Raw genomic sequence first — 20,764 nt, 5'->3', positions numbered from 1 at the left:
CCAAAAATCTATCAATCTATGTCTTGAATATACTCAACGACTGAGCCTCCACAGCTTTCTGGGGTAGAGAATTCCAGAGATTCACCACCCTCTGAGTGAAGAAGTTTCTCTTCATCTCAGTCTGAAATGGCCAAACCCTTATTCTGAGACTGTGACCCCTGGTTCTAGACTCCCCAGCCCGGGGTAAACATCCTCCCAGCATATACCCTGTCAAGCCCCTGTAAGAATTTTGCAAGTTTCAATGAGATCACCTCTCATTCTTCTAAACTCTGGAGAATATACGCTTAGTCTACTCAATCTCTCCTCATAGGACAATCTCTTCAGGGAAGAGAACCTGCAACCACAAACCTGGTTTGGCCTACATGTGACTCCAGTCCCACTTTATGTTGTTGCCGCATAAAACCCTCTGGGCAATACTCACTTGCCAGCATTTCCCACAACCCCAGAATAAACTAATTGACAAGTTCAGCACAGAAATCTAACGAGCTTGCAACATCCAATATCAGATATGACCTTCGACACAACATCTTTTGAAGGGAAGAAGCAAGAGAAGTCCTGTCTGTCATCGTAATTTACAGACATAGTTAACAAAACCATGAGATGGCACATTTTCGAGACGGATGGCTTTCTCAGAATACAATTTTGTTGATGCAAATGAAAAACTAGCAGCCAACCACAACGCCACCAAATAATGCTGGCTCTTCAGCAATCTTTAAGCAGCTGAGAAGGCATTTAGCTCGTGTAAATAAAGATTGAAAAATGTGTTAACGCAGCTGTGGTTGGCACAGCCTTTGTGGACCGCACCTCAATAACAATTGAGGAAAGCTCTATTTATAGACGAGGCCCTTTGTGAATTGGCAACCTCTGCGTTGGAGCATCACAAGAACAATTTTATGGATATGTTGCAACGGGGAAAAGGCGGGGGAGTGGGACAAGCTGCAGGAAGGCCTCTTGCAGAGAGCTGGCATGGGCTTGATGAGCCGAATGGCCTCCTTTTAGCTGCAACTAATCTATAATTCTATGACCAAGGAGTCATTAAAGTACTGTCCACTCAAAGTCAGCCACTCATTGTTGGACGCTGCATGCTTCATAACCTGGCTTTACAAAGAAGCCTAACCATAGTGGATAAGAACATAAGAAATCGGAGCAGGAGTCGGCCATTTGGCCCCTTGAGCTTGCTCCACCATTTAATAAGATCATGGCTGATTTGATCATGGACTCAGCTCCACTTCCCTGCCCGCTCCCCATAACCCTTTACTCCCTTATCGCACAAAAATCTATCTATCTCTGCCTTAAGAGATTAAGTAAATTGGTCACTGCTCAAGCCACTGAAATGACTGAGAGCTCCGGAGCACGGGAAACTCAGGACAAAGGAAGCCATTTGGCCACCCAGACTCGTTGGAGACTTTATCCCCAGGAACAGCCCAGTAACAAAGGCATTCATTACTCTTTCAGTTGGACTGCCTCAGGCAAAGGACTAGTTTTTGGCACGAAAAATTCAGAAGCATTTTCAGTTATAAGAGAAATAGCAGTTGCAATCATCTCTCTCTCTCTCCTCTTCTACGTTTGCTTGCTTCGTTCATCGCACACAAGGATCGAGCACTCCATCTGGGACGGAGAGAAGAAACCACCATCTATGAGCAAAGAGAGCCTCGCTCATCGGGAGAAGCACTGAGTAAGCCAGAGGGGTAACTGGTGAGCATTATCCCAGCCCTCACATCTTTAAGACCACCACTTAGTGTGAAGGGGTGTCGTGTGTCCCAACCAAGCCTTTGGGGTTTAGTGGGGAGGTTTCTACGCACAAACTGTTGGACAGATTCGCTGGTGCCCTATTGAGCCAAGCAGGGGTGTTTTAGTCATGGGTATGTAAGGGATAAATTGTAAGAGTTGCAAATAGGTGGTCAGAATTATGCTGAAGGTAGTGAACTTATCAGTATTAGGAGGGTCTGTATAATTGCCTATGTATGTAACACTTGCAAATGTAGGTATAGCTCAAATGTATAACGCATTAAACTGAATCCGTAACCTCTGTAATACTTAAACAGCAAAATCAGCAGTTGTTGATCAGAAGTTTCTGAGAAAGAGATAAGGAAGCCAATTTAGGCGTCTATTAAACCGTGGCAAAGTGCAAGTCATGGAACAACGCCATAGAAGATGGGCAATTGCATATACCACTCAGAGGCAGTTTGATAAGAGTCGACAAATCAATGTAACTTCGCTGATAGAATTAGACCCATCGAGGATTTTGTAGGAGGGTGCTCCTCTCCAAAACCTGTATAAATTGTACTTGAAACCTCTTGTATTTGGGGAGGTTCCACGACTGAACCTTCCCGTGCATTGCTCGTAATGAAACTGGTAAAACTGAGGTTTTGTTTGTTTACTTCCATGGTCGTTATACAGTGGGAGCTGGGCGAGATGTCGATTAGCTATATCAGTTAGTCCACCTTGAGGGAGAGAAGCCTCCTTTTTACACCAACAGGAACTTCGCGATAGGGGCCTGTTCAGACAGGCCAGTGTTGTGTGTTGTACTGTGTTTTTTTGCTTCATGCCACCAGGGTGTGTTTAACTGGCTGCAGGTGTGTGCTTTAACTTGAATAAAAGCATTATGATGGTTGAGACCGAAAGATCTGGCTATAACTGTGTATTCTGTTCACCACTATAATTCCGGTGTCTAAAACTGTTGATGAGGAGGGGTGATTCGAAACCACCAAGGGCAAAACCACTTGCAAGATTGTCTATAGGATTTACTTGTGTTCTTGCCAAACACCCTGCAAAGTCTGGTGAGAAGGTGGTCACTAATCAATTTGCGGAGCCATGGATGAACGGTTGTCCGCAGTGAACAGGTCCTTTAGTGGCACCGGTCCTAAGTACAGTGGGAATATCTCTCATGAAACTCACCATAATTTGTGGATGACCAACAGATATGTACAGATGGAAGGATCTTAAGATGAGAAAAATAGATATCAGGCAGACGATGACATGATGGGTGAATGGGCCCACTTCTCATATAGATAAACATAGTGTGATGCAATTGGGTACGGGGGCACTCAAAGCATGTGACCGCCGTGTACTGTGCACTCAAGGCTGCTGGCCCGGAGAGGAGTCATTGAAGCTCCATGGCCGGTTCCACAAGGCCATTGTAAAAGCAGATCGAGAATTGCCGTGATTCTACAGATCTCGTCTTCTTCTGAGGCGGTCCCTCGTATCGAGGATGACTTGCTTCTACACCAAAAAAGGATGAGTTCACAGGTGTTACAATGAAGGAGCTGATATTCCAGGTCCCGAAGTGCATATTGAAGGGTGGAAGATGCCTGTGGGTGGAAATTTTTAACGTGTGGTAAACGTTGCACACCAGCCACCACATGGGCTCGACAGAGCTAGGTCTTGGTGCAGTGGCAAGACGACTGGAGACCAGCTCTGCTGCACGGACCTAGTGCGCACACATATCGCAGTGTGGGCTGGCCGGTGCTGCCCCTGGGCCCTCGCCTCTCCTGGGCCCCGACCACTCGCCGCTCCTGCTGCACCTGCCCTCGTTCCAATCAGCGACCTCGATTAGGGTGACGTGCAATCCAGTCGCCCTCCTGCACCAGCTCGCACTGCTCCCTGAGGTGGTATGCCTCCACGCTGCTCCCAGGGATGCTCGCCTTTTATGGACGTGGTGACAGGACACTCCTGCGTTACCGTCTGGCGCCGCTGCCCCACCGCGCATGCTCAGCTCACACTCAAGTATCTCAAGTAGCTGCACAGCAAAGGATGATGGCAGCTGAGGAAGTGCGTGGGACAGCGTTGCTAAGTTATTTTGGCCCAATTTATTTTTGTACATGTGAACTGGAGGTTTCTTTAAAGGGGAAGGTCATGGGGCGTCTTGGTTGCACCAGTACAGCCTCTTGGTTTTTCTCTGTTGCCTGGTGTGATACAGGTTCTGGATTTGTTTCCCGTATCCGGAGATGAGGGGGTTGACTTCTGAAGATAGGTTGAGTAGGTTCGGCCTCTACTCACTGGAGTTCAGAAGAATGAGAGCTGATTTTATCGAAACATATAAGATAATGAGGGAGCTCGACAAGGTGGATGCAGAGAAGATATTTCCACATAGGGGAAACTAGAACTAGGGGACATAGTCTCCGAATAAGGAGCCACCCATTTAAAACCGAGATGAAGAGGAATTTCTTCTCTCAAAGGGTTGTAAATCTATGGAATTCTCTGCCCCTGAGAGCTGTGGAGGCTGGGTCATTGAATATATTTAAGGTGGAGGTGGACAGATCTTTGAGCAATAAGGGAATAAAGGGTTATGGGGAGCGGACAGGGAAGTGGAACTGAGTCCATGATCAGATCAGCCATGATCTTATTAAATGGCGGAACAGGTTCGAGGGGCCAAATGGCCGACTCCTGCTCCTATTTCTTATGTTCTTATCCACTATGGTTAGGCTTCTTTGTAAAGCCAGGTTATGAAGCATGCAGTGTCCAACAATGAGTGGCTGACTTTGAGTGGACAGTACTTTAAAGACTCCCTGGTCATAGAATCATACATTGGTTGCAGCAGAGGAGGCCATTTGGCTCATAAAGCCCATGCCAGCTCTCTGCAAGAGGACTTCAGCTTGTCCCATGCTCCTGTCTTTCCCCGGTTGCCCTGCAATTTTTTTTTTCTTCTGGTACTTATCGAATTCCCTTTTGAAAGCCACGGTTGAGTCTGCCTCCACCACCCTCTCAGGCAGTGCATTCCAGATCCTAACCACTCGCTGCGTAAAAATGTTTTTCCTCTTGTCGCTTTTGGTTCTTTTGCCAATCACCTTAAATCTGTGTGTGCTCTGGTTCTCGACCCATCCGCTAATGGGAACAGTTTCTCTCTATCTGCTCTGTCTTAATCTATCCAAACCTCAGAAGCGCTGCTTTAAAGATGCCCGCAGGAAGCTCAGCAGTTACGTAGGCCCCGAAGCAAGGATCCGGTCTATCTGTGACTTACACAAGGTGTCATTAACCACACCCGAAGTGGCCAGCCTGCATCTCCCACAGGCCACTTTCCAGTCTCCTCCCTCAAATATGCCTGGCACTGATGAGTGGGGCTTAATGTAAGCATCAGTGTGTGATATTGATGGCCACTGACCCCAGCTTCACACATATAGGGGTAGAATCTCTTTTTGTTCTGCACTGGCCTGAAAGGAGCCGGAGAGATAAACACCGAAGATTAGTGTCACCTTGACAGTCAATGGCAACGCTGACCCGAGGTGTGAAGTTGTCTGTTCTGAAGCAGATGGCACAGCTCTGGAACTGCGCCCAACCTCATGTTAAGCCCCAGACTCTGGAGACAATGCTAAGTAGCTGTGACAGGACCTGTACATGAAAAAATGTAACACCCCCACCGACTCTTGGGAATCCCCGGCCCAAACCGCTCAAAGCAGAGGAGAAGCATCCAAAAAGGCGCCGATCACCTTGAGTCTCTTCGCCGGGAGCACATGGAAGCCAAGCGCAAACAGCGTAAGGAGAGCACGACAAATCAAGCACCCCACCCACCCGTCCCTCCAACCACCGTCTGCCCCACCCATGACAGAGACTGTAGGTCCCACATCGGTCTCATCAGTCACCTGAGAACTCATATTAATGTGGAAGCAAGTCATCCTCGACTCCAGGGAACTGCGTAAGAAGATGATGATGAGATGGCGACAGGTCCAGAGGGTGTGACTGTGTTGCCACTCCACAGCTCTGAGCATCCATCTCTACTCCCGCTCAATGTCTACCAAGTGCCAGTTCGAATGGATATTTTGTGTTACGTTTTAGCATTCATTATCTTCCTCCCTCTACAGTCTCTCTCTCTCTCTCTCTCTCTCTTCACCCCCCTCCCATGGGCACAGGAATTAGTCAAATGTAGTTTAAATCAACTTTTATTTGCCACTAAAAGAGCCCTCAGCAAGTTGATTCCTCTACAAAAGTGTCAAAAAAACAGGCAGCTTTTCAGCCAGCCAAAAGTTGCAGAAATCGCATAATCTACCTTAAAATTATTCCATGCTTCCTGCATGTTTAGAGGCACAAAATATAATGTCATAAACAAAACAAATTATATTATCTTCCAGCGAGAACAAACTCAGGCCTTACCTATAAATCATGACCAACCAAACATGACCATCAAATTGGAACATCAATAGGCCGAAGGTCAAGAAAATATGAACTCAACATATTTTTCGCCAACATTTCTACAACAGGATTTATAGGTTATAAAGAGCTCCTTTTTTTGAACCATGTTTAAATGCAGATAAACTTCTCCTTACTTGAATGATTATACAGTTCTTCGATGATTTGCCTCCATTATGTTAACCCTTCCTTTGTAGTTATTGTTTTTGTTTTCTCTCAGGTATATACTGATCCACATGGGGAGGGTGAACGAGGCAAAGGAAGGCACAATAAATGGTACGAAACTGAGAAGTGCAAAGGAACAGAGGGATCTTGGAGTGCATGTCCATAAATCCCTGTATGTAGCAGGACAGGTCAATAAGGTGGTTAAGAAGGCATACGGGATACTTGCCTTTATTAGCCAAGGCATAGAATACAAGAGCAGGGAGGTCATGCTTGAACTGTATAAAACACTGGTTAGGCCACAGCTAGAGTACTGCGTGCAGTTCTGGTCACCACATTACAGGAAAGATTTGATAGAGAGGGTACAGAGGAGATTTACGAGGATGTTGCCTGGAGTGGAGAATATTAGCTATGACGAAAGATTTGAAAGCCTGGGGTTGTTTTCGTTGGAACAGAGGAGGCTGAATGTAGACCTAATTAAAGTATATAAAGTTAAGAGGGGCCTAGACAGAGTGGATCGGAAGGACCTATTTCACTTAGTATATAACCAGGGGGCATAGATTTAAAGTAATTGGTAGGAGGTTTCGAGGGGATTTGAAGAGAAATGTTTTCACCCAGAGGGTGGTGGGGATCTGGAACTCACGGCCTGAAAGAGTGGTAGAGGCAGAAACCCTCACCACATTTAAAAAGTACTTGGATGTGCACTTGAAGTGCCGTAACCTACAGGGCTACGGACCAAGAGCTGGAAAGTGAGATTAGGCTGGATAGCCCTTTGTCGGCTTCACTTTCAACATCTTCAAATCTTTTTCTTGACGACCTGATAGGGCCTGTCCTTTGCAATGTCTCAAGGTTGCCCTTCTCTGCATTGCTCTCTCCCACTGATTTCTGCACTCACAGGCCAGATCTTGCGGTCAGCGGTGAAGGGGCGCCACTCGCCGCTGACCTCGAGGAAAGCTGCCCACAAAGATTTAGCGGGCTCTATGGCACCAATTTCCCCCTATTCCGGCGTGACTTTGAATCTGCCGCCATCTATAGGGGATCTGTGGCATCCAGGAACAGTGAGGTCAGCAAGCACACGAATCTTACGTATGAGCTAAAGAATTTGACACCGAGCCGCACAAGTAGAAATTAGCGCAGGTGACCAAAAGCTTGGTCAAAGAGGTAGGTTTTAAGGAGTGTCTTAAAGGAGGAAAGAGAGGTAGAGAGGTGGAGAGGCAGAGAGGTGGAGAGGTAGAGAGGTTCAGGCAGGGAGTTCCAGAGCTTGGGGCCTAAGCAACAGAAGGCACGACCACCAATGGTTGAGCGATTATAATCAGGGATGTTCAAGAGGGCAGAATTAGAGGAGCGCAGACATCTCGGGGGGGGGTTGTGGGGCTGGAGGAGGTTACAGAGATAGGGAGGGGCGAGGCCATGGAGGGATTTGTAAACAAGGATGAGAATTTTGAAATCCAGGTGTTGCTTAACCGGGAGCCAATGTGGGTCAGCGAGCACATGGGTGATGGGGGAGTGGGACTTGGTGCGAGTTAGGACACGGGCTGCCGAGTTTTGGATCACCTCACGTTTACGTAGGATGGAATATGGGAGGCCAACCAGGAGGCGTTGGAGTAGTCAAGTCTACTTTCACACCAGTGAATCTTCCTGCCTCATGCCACATGGAGCTGAGCTGTTTGAGAGAATCTTGCTGAGAGCTCACTAAAGGTCTATGGGTGGAATATCCAGCTCTTGAAGGGCTACATCTGCCGTTTAAATTGTTGCAGCCACTTGAAATGAGGGTAAATAATTTATCACTGAGCCTCTCACCAAAACACATCCTACTTTGTGACAGCATATTCAAGAAATATTGAACAGCTCGAAATCATAGTTAGTCATAAACTGCGGATGCATTTTATTAATTGCCTGTCTCTGTGTAATAACTCATTACAATAGAAAATAATCGCGGGAGCTAGAGAGAAAAGGAATTGATTTCATCACACAGTTTCTCTTTGAATGAATTTACTTTTACCATCAAGTTTACACCATCTTTTTAAAGTTAATGTTGCAGTTTTCTAATTCTACTCCTGTCATTCACCATCCATCGCTTGACCCAGTTTATTTGATACGTCTGCCAATGTCAACCTGTAACCAGCTACTGCAAGAAGCCCAACTTGATCTGCAGAAGCAAGAAGAACAAACATTGCAGCATGGCCCTCCCTCTCTCCCTGTATGGAGAGAGGGAGGGCCATGCTTTGCTTTGCAATTCCTTTGGCATCATTGCTCAAATCTCCAGCTCACCAGGAGATCATTTACACTTTGGGCATCCATCACCCCTGTGCTCGCTGACCTACATTACCTCCCGGGTAAGCAACGCCTCAATTTCAAAATTCTCATTCTTATTTTCAAATCCTTCCATGGCCTCGCCCCTCCCTATCTCTGTAATCTCCTCCAGCCTCACAACCCCCCCGAGATGTCTGCGCTCCTCTAACTCTGCCCTCCTGAGCATCCCTGATTATCATCGCTCAACCATTGGTGGCCGTGCCTTCTGTTGCCTGGGCCCCAAGCTCTGGAACTCCCTGCCTAAACCTCCCCGCCTCTCCACCTCTCTTTTCTCCTTCAAGACGCTCCTTAAAACATATCTCTTTGACCAAGCTTTTGGTCACCTGCGCTAATTTCTACTTCTGTGGCTGAGTGTCAATTTTTTAAAATCTCATAATACTCCTGTGCAGCATCTTGGGATGTTTCACTACATTAAAGACGCTATGGAAGAGTGGTGAAGGCAGAAACCCTCACCACATTTAAGAGATGGTTGGATGGGCACTTAAAGTGCCGTAACCTGCAGGGGATCTAGAGCTGGTAATTGGGATTAGACTAGATAACCTCTTGTTGGCTGGCGCAGATATGATGGTAACTACTGTAGGGAATCGAAGATGGCCAGGGTGATCTCCTGGACTAGTTTCGATTGCCTGGATGGGTCGGAGAGGAATTTTCCCAGATTTTTTATCTGGTTTTTGCCTCTCCCAGGAGATCACATGGCTCCGGTTGGAGTGGAGTGTAGAATGTTTCAGTATAAGGGGTGTCGCAGTTGTGTGGGGCGGACTGGTTGGGCTGGGTGCTCTTTACCTTTCCGCCATTGTTCATTGTTCATAGGTTTATATGTAACCTTCAGGGCTGTTGACCGAGGGCCGTGCGGCTCTTTGTCGGCCGGCTCGGACACAATGGGCCAAAATGGCTTTCTACTGCGCTGTAAATTTCTATGCTTCTAAACGAGCGATACCAAATCAGTCGCCCACTGCATATCTCTCCTGATATTCATTTCCGTTGAAGGCGGAAGGAATGAAAGTTGGGAGAGATGTGTAACGGGCAGTGGAATCGATGTCACCCATTTTATACGACAGTGTCATCCAATGTCAAAATAAACCCCACTCCCAGAGCAAAATCAAGGGCATGATCATGAATCCCACAGGGCTGCATGCAATGCCATGACAACGATCTCAAAAGATCCAGCTTTGCAGTGCCAGCATATCAGACACACAGGGGGCTAGAGGTTTACTTCATGCGATAGTCTAAAACAGGTGTTGAGGAGATTGAAGGAAAGAAAAATCGGGGAGAGATGTAAAATGGGCAGTCAATGCACTAATGCCCGTTTTATATTATTCACACTAAGTCACGATTGACCCCGAGTGACACGACATGGCAAACATAGAAACATAGAAAATTGGTGCAGGAGTGGGCCTACACCCAGCTAGCTAACTCTTTTCATGCTTCTTGGCGAATCTTCCAATCAACTCACTAAGGATTCTTCAACAGCACTTCCCGGACTCGCGACCTCGACCACCTAGGAAGATGAGGGCAGCAGGCGCATGGGAACACCATCACCTCCAAGTCACACACCATCCTGACTTGGAAATATATCATCAGTTTCTTCATCGTCGCTGGGTCAAAATCCTGGAACTCCCTCCCTAACAGCACTGTGGGAGCACCTTCACCACATGGACTGCAGTGGTTCAAGAAGGAGGCTCACCATCATTTTCTCATGGGGCAATTAGGCATGGGCAATAAATGCTGGCCTTGCCAGCGACGCCCACATCCTAGAAACGAATAAAAATTAATTCACTGATAACATAAACCGTATTGGCATGCCTTTTGATGCATTCCCATATTGCTGCCAGTCATCTGTATTATGTTATCTTTGTCGTCATCGAGGCTGAGGGGAGATCGCTGAAGGGGCCCAGAAGAAGAGGTGTGGGCCTAGGGGCAGCACGGGCCAGCCAACACTGCGATATGTGAGGGCACTAGGCCCGTGCAGCAGAGCTGGTCTCCAGTCGTCTTGGGTAAACCATGCCACTGGACCAAGACCTAGCTCTGTCAAGCCCGTGTGGTGGCTGGTGTGCAACGGCCACCCCACGTTAAAAAAAAATCCACGCACAGGCATCTTCCACTCCCTCAATTGGAGTTCAGGACTGGGACATCGGGTCCTTCATTGAAACATCTGTGAACTCATGTGGAAGCAAGTCATCCTCGTTCAAGTGACCGCCTCTGATGGTTATCTTTGTGGCAGTAAAATGTCACAAGCAATGACAGAATACATTGTGTTTTGTTTGCAGGTTGCATTTTACCTGTAAAATCCCACCGCAATTTAATGTGGAGGAAAATCAGCATTCGTTTTAGAAATAAGCTGCGATCACTCCCCTTTAGCTGCGAACCTAATTCAGTTACATGATCTGGTTCACTTTGCATGCGCTAGCAGGTTGGATCGCGCCAAGTTGCTGTGTAGGTCACCTGAATTCAACGAACGCAGAACTTTCAGCACTCTTGCCTACTGTATGAATAACTTCAGATCCAATCCTCTAAAATTAATGTGTAAGCAGCAACATGACAGGGACAGAAAATAAATCATTTCTTTTATCAATCTTTATTTTCACAGTTTGGCTTTTACACAAGTGGGGGTGAAGGCTTTGAGAGCAAATAAGGAAACTAAAAATGAACAATGATGGCAAGGACTACAACGTACAATGACAACCCTTGAACCTTTCTCATTCATTTCGCAAAACCGTTTTGGTTTGTTCTTGCCTCATTAAGCTAAGGGCGGCAGAATGAAGCGGAATAGATAAGAGTTGTGTAAGCTTACAATGCATTTTGGCATGATGAATGGCCCTTTTCTAGAGATTTTAGCCTCGATATTTACGGGGAGGGAGCAGGTGAGGCCGAAAATGGCCCAAGAACCCGGATATCCGGCTGAATTTAAAGTCGCCGATCGAGGCAGGGGTGAGAGTGAGAGGTCGTATTCGGCAGAGGGTTGGCCTGAATACTTCCTTGAGGGGCTTAGCCGGGTCGGGGGGCTGGCGGGCGGGGGGGGGGGGGGGCGCGGGGGGGAGCACACCTGCTCCTCTCGCCCCACAAAGAGCGCTGGAAGAGGGGTTTCCCTCGTGCAACAGGCAGCTCCCACCTCCCTTCCACTGCCGGATTTCCCGTCCCCTGGGAAACCTGGGCGGCAACGGGAACATTTAAATTGGACTCCCAATTGCAATGTGGGAGCTCGATGCAAGTATGTTAAGGAAGTGCCCTGCCTCTTCAGGGTGGGACACTTGGACAACGTGAAAACGCACCGCCCTAGAAACAGTAACAGGCGCATATGCAGCGGGTTGGGATGGCGTTGCCCGTTTTTTCATTTTTAACCCCGACCCGACCCTCTCCCACCTATCATGTCACAGCAGGGCAGGAAGTGGGTGAGGGGACGGATTTAATATTGGGGCCTTTAACGCCACCTTTTCTTTTGGTTTGGGTTTGCAGGCCCTTAGTGGTGTCTAAGGGCCTGCAAAGTTCAAATCAGGCCTCGGGCAGAATTGAGACGGATCAACTCACGAGGAGGCGGGGATGGAAAATGGGGCAGAGCCCAGTTCCAGCAGGAATCCACCCCGTGTTTTCCATTCTGTCATTTTACCAGTGTGCCTGGTGAAATTCCCAGCATACATTGGGATATTTTGTCCTTTATGCTCTCCATAAGCCTCAGCCCACCCCTAACCATGCGACGACCCTATCACTGAGAAGGTGTGGAGGGGGGGGGGGGGGGGGGTGGGGGGGGGGCGGTGGGGGAAGTCTCCGGTTTAGGCCTAGGCCACATGGTTGCGTTCCCCTCCACCTCAGAATGAACCCTCAGGAATTTTGGGCCCAAAATCAATTGGGCTGGATTTTCGATTCGATAGAACATAAGAAATAGGAGCAGGAGTAGGCCATATGGCCCGTCGAGCCTGCTCCGTCATTTAATACGATCATGGTTGATCCGATTATGAACTCAGGTCCACTTCCCTGCCTGCTCCCCATAACCCCTTAATCCTTATCAGTTAAGAAGCTGTCTATCTCTGTCTTAAATTTATTCAATGTCCCGGCTTCCACAGCTCTTTGAGGCAGCAAATTCCACAGATTTACAACCCTCTGAGAGAAGAAATTCCTCCTCATCTCAGTTTTAAATGGGCGGCCCCTTATCTTAAGATTATGCTTCCTAGTTCTAGTTTCCCCCATCAGTGGAAACATCCTCTCTGCATCCAACCTGTCAAGCCCCCTCATAATCTTATACGTTTCGATAAGATCACCTCTCATTCTTCTGAATTCTGATGAGTAGCGGCCCAACATCCTCAACCTTTCCTCATAAGTCAACCCCCTCATCTCTGGAATCAACCGAGTGAACCTTCTCTCAACTGCCTCCAAAGCACGTGTATCCTTTCGTAAATATGGAAACCAATGCTCGTTTCGGGGCTGTAAAGTTTGCACCCGGGAACAGTTTGCAACTCACAGTCGGAAAAATTCATCAGCTGGGCCTCGAATGTGGGGCGGAGCGCTAAGGCAGGCGTTGCACACCTCTTTTAGGGCACTAGGCCGGCTGAGCAACTGAAAACCTGTTGCTAAACAGCCGGCCTCGGAGCGCCCCAAGAGAGGAATCTGTGCCAAAACTAAAACTTCTCCGATCCTGACATACACACACGCTTCCCCACTCTTAAAACTAATGAAAAACATGCAGGAATAAATAATGAGGTACCTTCCTCTCTGGGCGATTGCGCCCCAGATCTGCTCTTTTACGACAACTTTTTCCAGGCTGCACGGCTGCCGTACAGAGCAAATGTTGCGACAGAGGCGCCGGGGAGGCGTTGAACGCTGGATGACGTCACCAGGCGGGTGGCGTTAGCCAGCGGAGCATTGCCTCTTGGCCCCTCTGCCAAAGAGCCGACTCAATTTCGGGCGATGCGTCGACAGCGCTTACTGACAACGGCCGGCAAAGCCACCTCCCGCGCGAGGTAACGAGCGGTGTACACAACCCATCATCTTCTGACTCAGAGGCTAGAGTGCTGCCACTCACACAAACTTTTTTTTTTGAAAAGAAAGCTACATTTTTGCAACAAACGCTGAAACAGCCTCTTTACCCCTCAGTATGTGAATGGGATTGGGACTTAGACAACCAAAGCTAATTTTAAGTGAATTTTTGGGGCTCTAATTAAATATCTGTGCCAGTACGCAGCCCAAATGTCACACAATTAATTGTGCGTGTTTATCTTTAGTTTGCACCATCTCATTTGGCAATCTGTCACCCTTAATAGCATTATGCAGCAAAGCAAAATGAGGGCGCTATCGAAGGCATTCCAAAATAATATTGTCACAGAAATGAAACATTAAAAACAAATTCTCGGTTAGCGTCCAAGAGAATGTGAGGCTTTGTCAGTTCGATTTAATCTGCTGCTCTGGCTCCCCATTCTAGTGCGATTAGCAACTCCTTAAGGTGTTAAATTTAGCCAGTATTCAGGTCACCGCTGGTGTATTAATAGAACGAAAGAACAAGCGGGACTGTCAAGAGCTGCAGGATAAATGAGAGAACTATTAGCACACTCCCTAAACGCGCCTTGTGCAGTGTGATAGGGAACGTTCACTTTCATTACCCATGCTGCTGTCTCGGCCCACTTTGGGAATTCGCACCTAATGGTTCTAATTATAGAAACAGGAGCACACTGCCAAGGATAACAAGCGCTGAAGAAACTTTTTCCAATCTCCCAAACTAGGACAGGCAGGACAAAGTTCATTCCCACAAGCTTGCAAGCTCGTTTTTTTTGATCAAATTCTACCTCGTTAAAAGAATAAGGTCCCACAGCAACAAAAGACAATGCTCTTCGGCCGTCCAAAAATTGCATCTGACGTATGACTTTGCAATTTTCACTTCCATTCCATTGGTGCACTCGAGGAATGAGCGTCGGCCCATCAGTTCCCATGCAGTGATTTGTTCCACCTTGGCGGAGTGAAGCCGTCTGCCCTTGAAACGACACGTCGTGCAGTGAGCTTCAAAGTATTCGTCCTTTTGCATTTTCAGCAGATGGAACCTTAAAATGTGGCTGACGTCAAAAGGATTAAAAAAAAACACAAATATTCTCCGAAGAAATATTTTGCTTTGCTAATTGCATGAAGGGGAGGGGTGGGCGGAATTTGCAGGGCCGCGGGGAAAGGGCAGGGGAGTGGGATTAATCGGATAGCTCTTTCAAAGAACCGGCACAGGCACGATGGGCCGAATGGTCTCCTTGTGTGCTGTATCAGTGTCAGCTGTGGCTCAGTGGGTAGCATACTCACCCCCGAGTCAGAGGTTGTGGGTTCAACTCTGGGGACTTGACCACGAAAAATCTAGTCTGACGCTCTGGTGCCGTGCTGAGGGAGCGCTGCACTGCCGGAGAGGCAGTCTTCTGGATGCGACGTTACACCGAGGTCCCGTCTGCTGTCTCAAGTGGACGTAAAATATCCCGTAGCAATATTGTGAAGAAGAGCAGGGGAGTTACTCCCCGGTGTCCTGGGGCCAATATTTGCCCCTCAATCAACAGAACAAAAAAAGCAGATTATCTGGTCATTAGCACATTGCTGTTTGTGGGAGCTTGCTATGCGCGAATTGGCTGTCGCGTTTCCTACGTTACATTCAAAAAGTACCTCATTGGCTGTAAAGCGCTTTAAGATGTCCGGTGGTCATGAAAGGCGCTATATAAATGCAAGTCTTTCTTTGTATCATTCTACAAGCCTAAACTCAGCAGATCACTGGTAGATATTTTATTTAATGATAGTGAATGTGTGGTCATTAAAAGCAAGACTGCTCTGTCTATGTAAAAGTAACTGACACCGTGGAAGAAAGAATAAGTCCTTGAAACTGCGCAGTTTTGACAGGGAAGAAGTGGTGCTGACCCAAGTTGTAGTGGACAGAGAGAAAATACTCCGCAGAAATAGGTTTGATAAGATTTACAGCACACAAGTGAGGATGATGTGATGGGTCAAGAGTACTAATACATAGGTGATGCTCATGAATTCAACATAAATTATAATCGCTATGGAATATTCGTGTGCAGTATGTCTGTTGATGTAGTCAACTACATGTTGTCATGATTCACTCCGACTCCTTGATGTGATTTTTCAAGTTCAGGGATTTCATTCAACAAGAAAGAAAGACTTGCATTTATATAGCGCCTTCCACAACCACCGGATGCCCCAAAGTGCTTTACAGCCCAGTGAAGTCCTTTCTGAAGTGTCGTCACTGTTGTATGTGGGAAACGCGGCAACCAATTTGCACACAGCAAGCTGCCACAAACAGTAATGTGATACAGACCAGATAATCTGTTTTTTTTAAAGTGAGTTTTTAACCAAGGATAACTGCCCTGCTCTGAAATTGTGCATGGAATCCTTTACGTCCACCCAAGAGACCTGGGTTTAACATCACATCCGAAGAACGGCACCTCCGACACTGCAGCACTCGCTCAGCACTGCACTGAGAGAGTCAGCTTAGATTGTTGTGTGCAAGTCCCTGAAGTGGGACTTGAACCCACAACCTTCTGACTCAGAGGCGAATGCGCTACCCACTGAGCCAGTGATCTTTCAAATCCAGATGACTTAGTGCAAGATGTTGATGCCGGTATCTGTTGCCACAAACACACTCTTAAGGGGTTGTCTTATGAAGAAAGGTTGAACAGGTTGGGCCGATACTCATTGGAGCTTAGAAGAATAAGAGATCTTATTAAAACGTACAAGATTCTGAGACGGCTTGACAAGGTAGATGCAGAGAGGATGTTTCCCCTCGTGGGGGAATCTAGAACTAGGGGGCATAGTTTCAGAATAAGGGGTCGCCCATTTAAGAGGGAGATTGAGGAGGAATTTCTTCTCTCAGAGGGTCGTGAATCTGTGGAATTCTCAACCCCAGAGAGCTGTGGAGGCTGGGTCATTGAATATATTTAAGGTGGAGATAGACAGATTTTTTGAACGATAATGGAGTCAAGGGTTATGGGGATCAGGCAGGGAAGTGGAGTTGAGGTCAAGATCAGATCAGCCATGATCTTATTGAATGGTGGAGCAGGCTCGAGGGTCCGTATGGCCTACTCCTGCTCCTATTTCTTATGTTCTTATGTTATCATACAAGCATATGAGGCAAAAACACATTGTGCACGCCTAAATAAATAGCAGTAATCATCTCCAACTCCTCCAACTCAGAACGACTCAACGACATTTAACATCTCAGTTGCCCTGAAATAATTAATAGTTAATATAATTACGAATGCTCATGACGTACTAAGAGCTAGCCCGAAATTAAAGCACTCAGTGATGAAAATGTTATCTTCGGATCAACTTGACCTATCTTTTCTGACGAGGCTGGAAGTCTCAGAGTGGTGCAAACGTGCTGTGATTCATTATGTGGGTCACAGACTCCATCAGCTGTGTCAGTCCCATAGTAGCTGCAACTTTAGCGTTCCACAGCCAAGTTAGCTCCCACAGTACCAATGTGTTCTTCTGCTTCAATAAAGTTGCTGCAGTGAATTAATTATGCGTGCGCATGTCTACCTGAATATAGATGCAAAATAACTAATTCAATTCATTTTTAATCAGATTACCAGAGTGCTTACTTACAAGAACCTGTGCACCGTACTTATTACTTATTTAGGCAAATGTAATTTACATGTAGTGTGATTCTTCCTGGAGTCGCGGTTTACAAAAAAAAAAAATTATTTAATTTAAATAATTAGAAAATCTCTGGTGCAGCCAAATTTCCAGGGTGTCGGGAACGACAAGAGGAGATTGGTAGCCTTGGCCCCAGAATTTACGTTCGCTGCCATTACCCCTCTGAAGCTGACCGTAACTTCAGGACGTGACGCGTGCGCGTCGAAACGCGAAAATCCTGAAGCCGCAGTCAGTCATTCACTGCTCCGCCACTGACTGTGCTGTGCCCCATCTCCCGACATAGCCGGCAATCAGGGAAATCAGGGGGTCACAGTCTCAGGATAAGGGGTCGACCATTTAGGACGGAGTGGAGGAGAAACTTTTTTCACTCGGAGGGTGGTGAATCTTTGGAATTCTCTACCCCAGAGGGCTGTGAAGGCTCAGTCGTTGAGTATATTCAAGACAGAGATCGATAGGTTTCTGAATATTAAGGGAATTGAGGGATATGGGGATCGGGTGGGAAAGTGGAGTTGAGGGAGAAGATTAGCCATGATCTTATTGAGTGGCGGAGCACACTCGAAGGGCCGAATGGCCTACTCCTGCTGCTATTTTTTGTGTTCTTATGTTATCAGTGAAAGTGATGAAAAGTTGGGCTTTTCCTCAGTAATTCCAGTTGTTAAATACCCCATCAAATATTAGATCCTTGTTGGATTAGGTGGAACTGGGGTTTTAACAGCGTATTGACTGCTAAACAAACGTTACAAACCTGAAAAACTGATTTTAATTTTGTGTGATGGCAAATTTCTCTATTTTAATAAAAAGTTTAATTTTTTTTTAAGAAACTTTTTTTAAAAAAGATTTGTTCATCTTTATTTCAGCTTTGCTTTTTCCCCATGTGAGAATCCCCCGATCCTTGTTTTTTGCACTCAGCAGAAAAGCAGCTTATTCACTTCCTGGTTCCCGGTCTGTGAGAATTCTGCGTTGGTGATTGGCTGCTGAGACAGCTTGTTGACGTGACAGCAGCTTGCGCTGTGGAATTCCCACTAAGCCGCACTGATCTCAACTGCACGTCGGAAAAGGCTGAACTTCTGGGCACAGAGATCACGGGATCTTTGCAGGCGGGTTCCGCAGCGAAAGCCTTTGCTTCTCTGCTGACGGTGATTCCAAGCCCTGGTTGTCATGTATCTTACATTATTATATATTACTGTATCCTATCATGCTATACATGACTGTAATAAGATATGACCTGTAACCACCAGCATACCTTACCACCAGGGGTGCACTTGCAAGAGACAGGTGGAATTTAGCAACTGGGCAAGTCCCATCATCCCAATCATGAAACCTGATGGATCCGTACGAATCTGTGGGGACTACAAATCTACCATAAACAGAGTCTCCCTACAGGACCAGTACCCGCTGCCCAGAGCGGAGGACTTATTTGCCACATTGGCTGGAGGTAAACTTTTCTCAAAACTAGACCTCACATCTACGTACATGATGCAAGAATTGACCGAGGAATCCAACCTACTCACCACGATCAACACACATCGAGGCCTTTTCATGTACAATCGATGCCCATTCGGCATCAGGTCGGCAGCTGCCATATTCCAGCGCAACATGGAGAGTCTGCTCAAGTCCATCCCGGGGATGGTTGTATTTCAAGACAACATACTTATCACGGGCAGGGACATCGACTCCCATCTCCGTAATTTGGAGGAAGTACTAAAGCGGTTGGATCGGGTAGGCCTACGAGTCAAGAAATTCAAGTGCCTGTTTGTCACGCCCGAGGTTGAATTTTTGGGCAGAAGGATTGCCACTGATGGAATCCGCCCAACAGAGTCCAAAACAGAAGCAATTCGCCTGGCATCCAGGCCTCGGAATGTCTCAGAACTGCGCGCCTTTCTCGGGCTACTCAATTACTTTGGGAACTTTATGCAGAACTTAAGCACGCTGCTGGAGCCTCTCCACGTGCTACTCAGGAAGGGGTGCGATTGGTTTTGGGGGGACGCCCAGGAACGCGCCTTCAATAAGGCACGCAACCTTCTGTGTTCCAACAGTGTTTTGACTTTCTTTGACCCAGGTAAAAAGCTAGTCTCACATGCGATGCGTCAGCGTATGGGGTCAGGTGCGTTTTGCAACATGTCAATAATGTGGGCAAATTACAACCCATAGCTTGTGCCTCCAGATCACTTTCGCGTGCGGAGCGCGGATACGGAATGGTAGAGAAGGAGGCACTCGCGTGCGTGTACGGTGTCAAAAAGATGCACCAATACCTTTTCGGGGCCAAGTTCGCGTTAGAAACCGATCACAAGCCCCTCACGTCCCTCCTATCTGAGAGCAAGGCAAAAGACGCCAACGCCTCGGCGCGAATTCAACGGTGGGCACTCATGCTGGCGTCCTACGACTACACAATAAGACACAGATCAGGCACAGACAACTGTGCCGACGCGCTCAGCAGGCTACCCCTGGCAACCACGGAAGGGTCTGATGAACAGGACTGTGAGATAGTCATGGCAATCAATGCCTTTGAGTCCACAGGTTCGCCCATGACAGCTCGCCAAATCAGAGCCTGGACGGCCAGCGACCCCACATTATCCTTAGTAAAAAGATGTGTCCTAACCGGTGACTGGGCAGAGGCTCGCGATGCCTGCCCCGAGGAATTAAAACCCTTTCACAGGCACATGCATGAGCTATCACTACAAGCAGACTGCCTGATGTGGGGCAGCCGAGTAGTCATGCCTCTGCGAGGCAGAGAGGCATTTGTCCGGGAGCTCCACCGCGAGCACCCGGGGATCGTTCTCATGAAGGTCATAGCCAGATCCCACGTCTGGTGGCCTGGTATTGACACAGACTTGGAGCTCTGCGTCCGAAGGTGCACCATTTGTGCCCAACTCAGCAATGCCCCCAGGGAGGCCCCACTGAGCCCCTGGCCTACCAAATCGTGGTCGCGGGTGCATGTAGACTATGCAGGCCCATTCATGGGCAAAATGTTCCTCGTAGTTGTAGATGCATTTTCAAAGTGGATCGAATGCACCATTTTAAACTCGAGCACAACCTCCACCACTGTGGAGAGCCTCGCAACCATGTTTGCAACGCACGGAATCCCTGACATATTGGTCAGTGACAATGGTCCGTGCTTCACCAGCGCAGAAGTCCAAGACTTTATAATTGACCATGGCATAAATCACGTCAAGACGGCACCGTTCAAGCCGGCCTCCAACGGCCAGGCGGGGAGAGCAGTACAAATCATTAAACAAGGCATGCTTAAAATCCAAGGTCCCACGCTGCCTGTTGCGACTGCTGTTGGCATACAGATCTCGTCCGCACTCACTGACTGGGATCCCCCCCGCGCAACTGTTGATGAAAAGAACTTTAAAAGCAAGGTTCTCATTTATCTTCCCAGACATGCCCGAAATTGTTGAGGCAAAGCGCCGTAAGCTGACTGAGTACCATGACAGAAATTTGAGGGGGAGATGGAATGAGATAGGGGACAAAGTGTTTGTACTAAACTATGGCAGGGGTCCCAAATGGCTTGCAGGGACAGTAATGGGCAAGGAAGGAAACA

General features: G+C 47.4%; 1 protein-coding gene across 1 annotated transcript in view; it reads right to left on the bottom strand.

Moving 5' to 3' along the window:
- The window catches only part of ccser1 (coiled-coil serine-rich protein 1), a 1,720,263-nt gene that overhangs the window by 815,955 nt on the left and 883,544 nt on the right, over window positions 1-20,764 (bottom strand). The window lies entirely within an intron of this gene.

Source organism: Pristiophorus japonicus, chromosome 2, assembly GCF_044704955.1.
Source record: "Pristiophorus japonicus isolate sPriJap1 chromosome 2, sPriJap1.hap1, whole genome shotgun sequence".
Lineage (NCBI taxonomy): Eukaryota > Metazoa > Chordata > Chondrichthyes > Pristiophoridae > Pristiophorus > Pristiophorus japonicus.
This window is presented reverse-complemented; position numbering and strand designations above follow the sequence as displayed.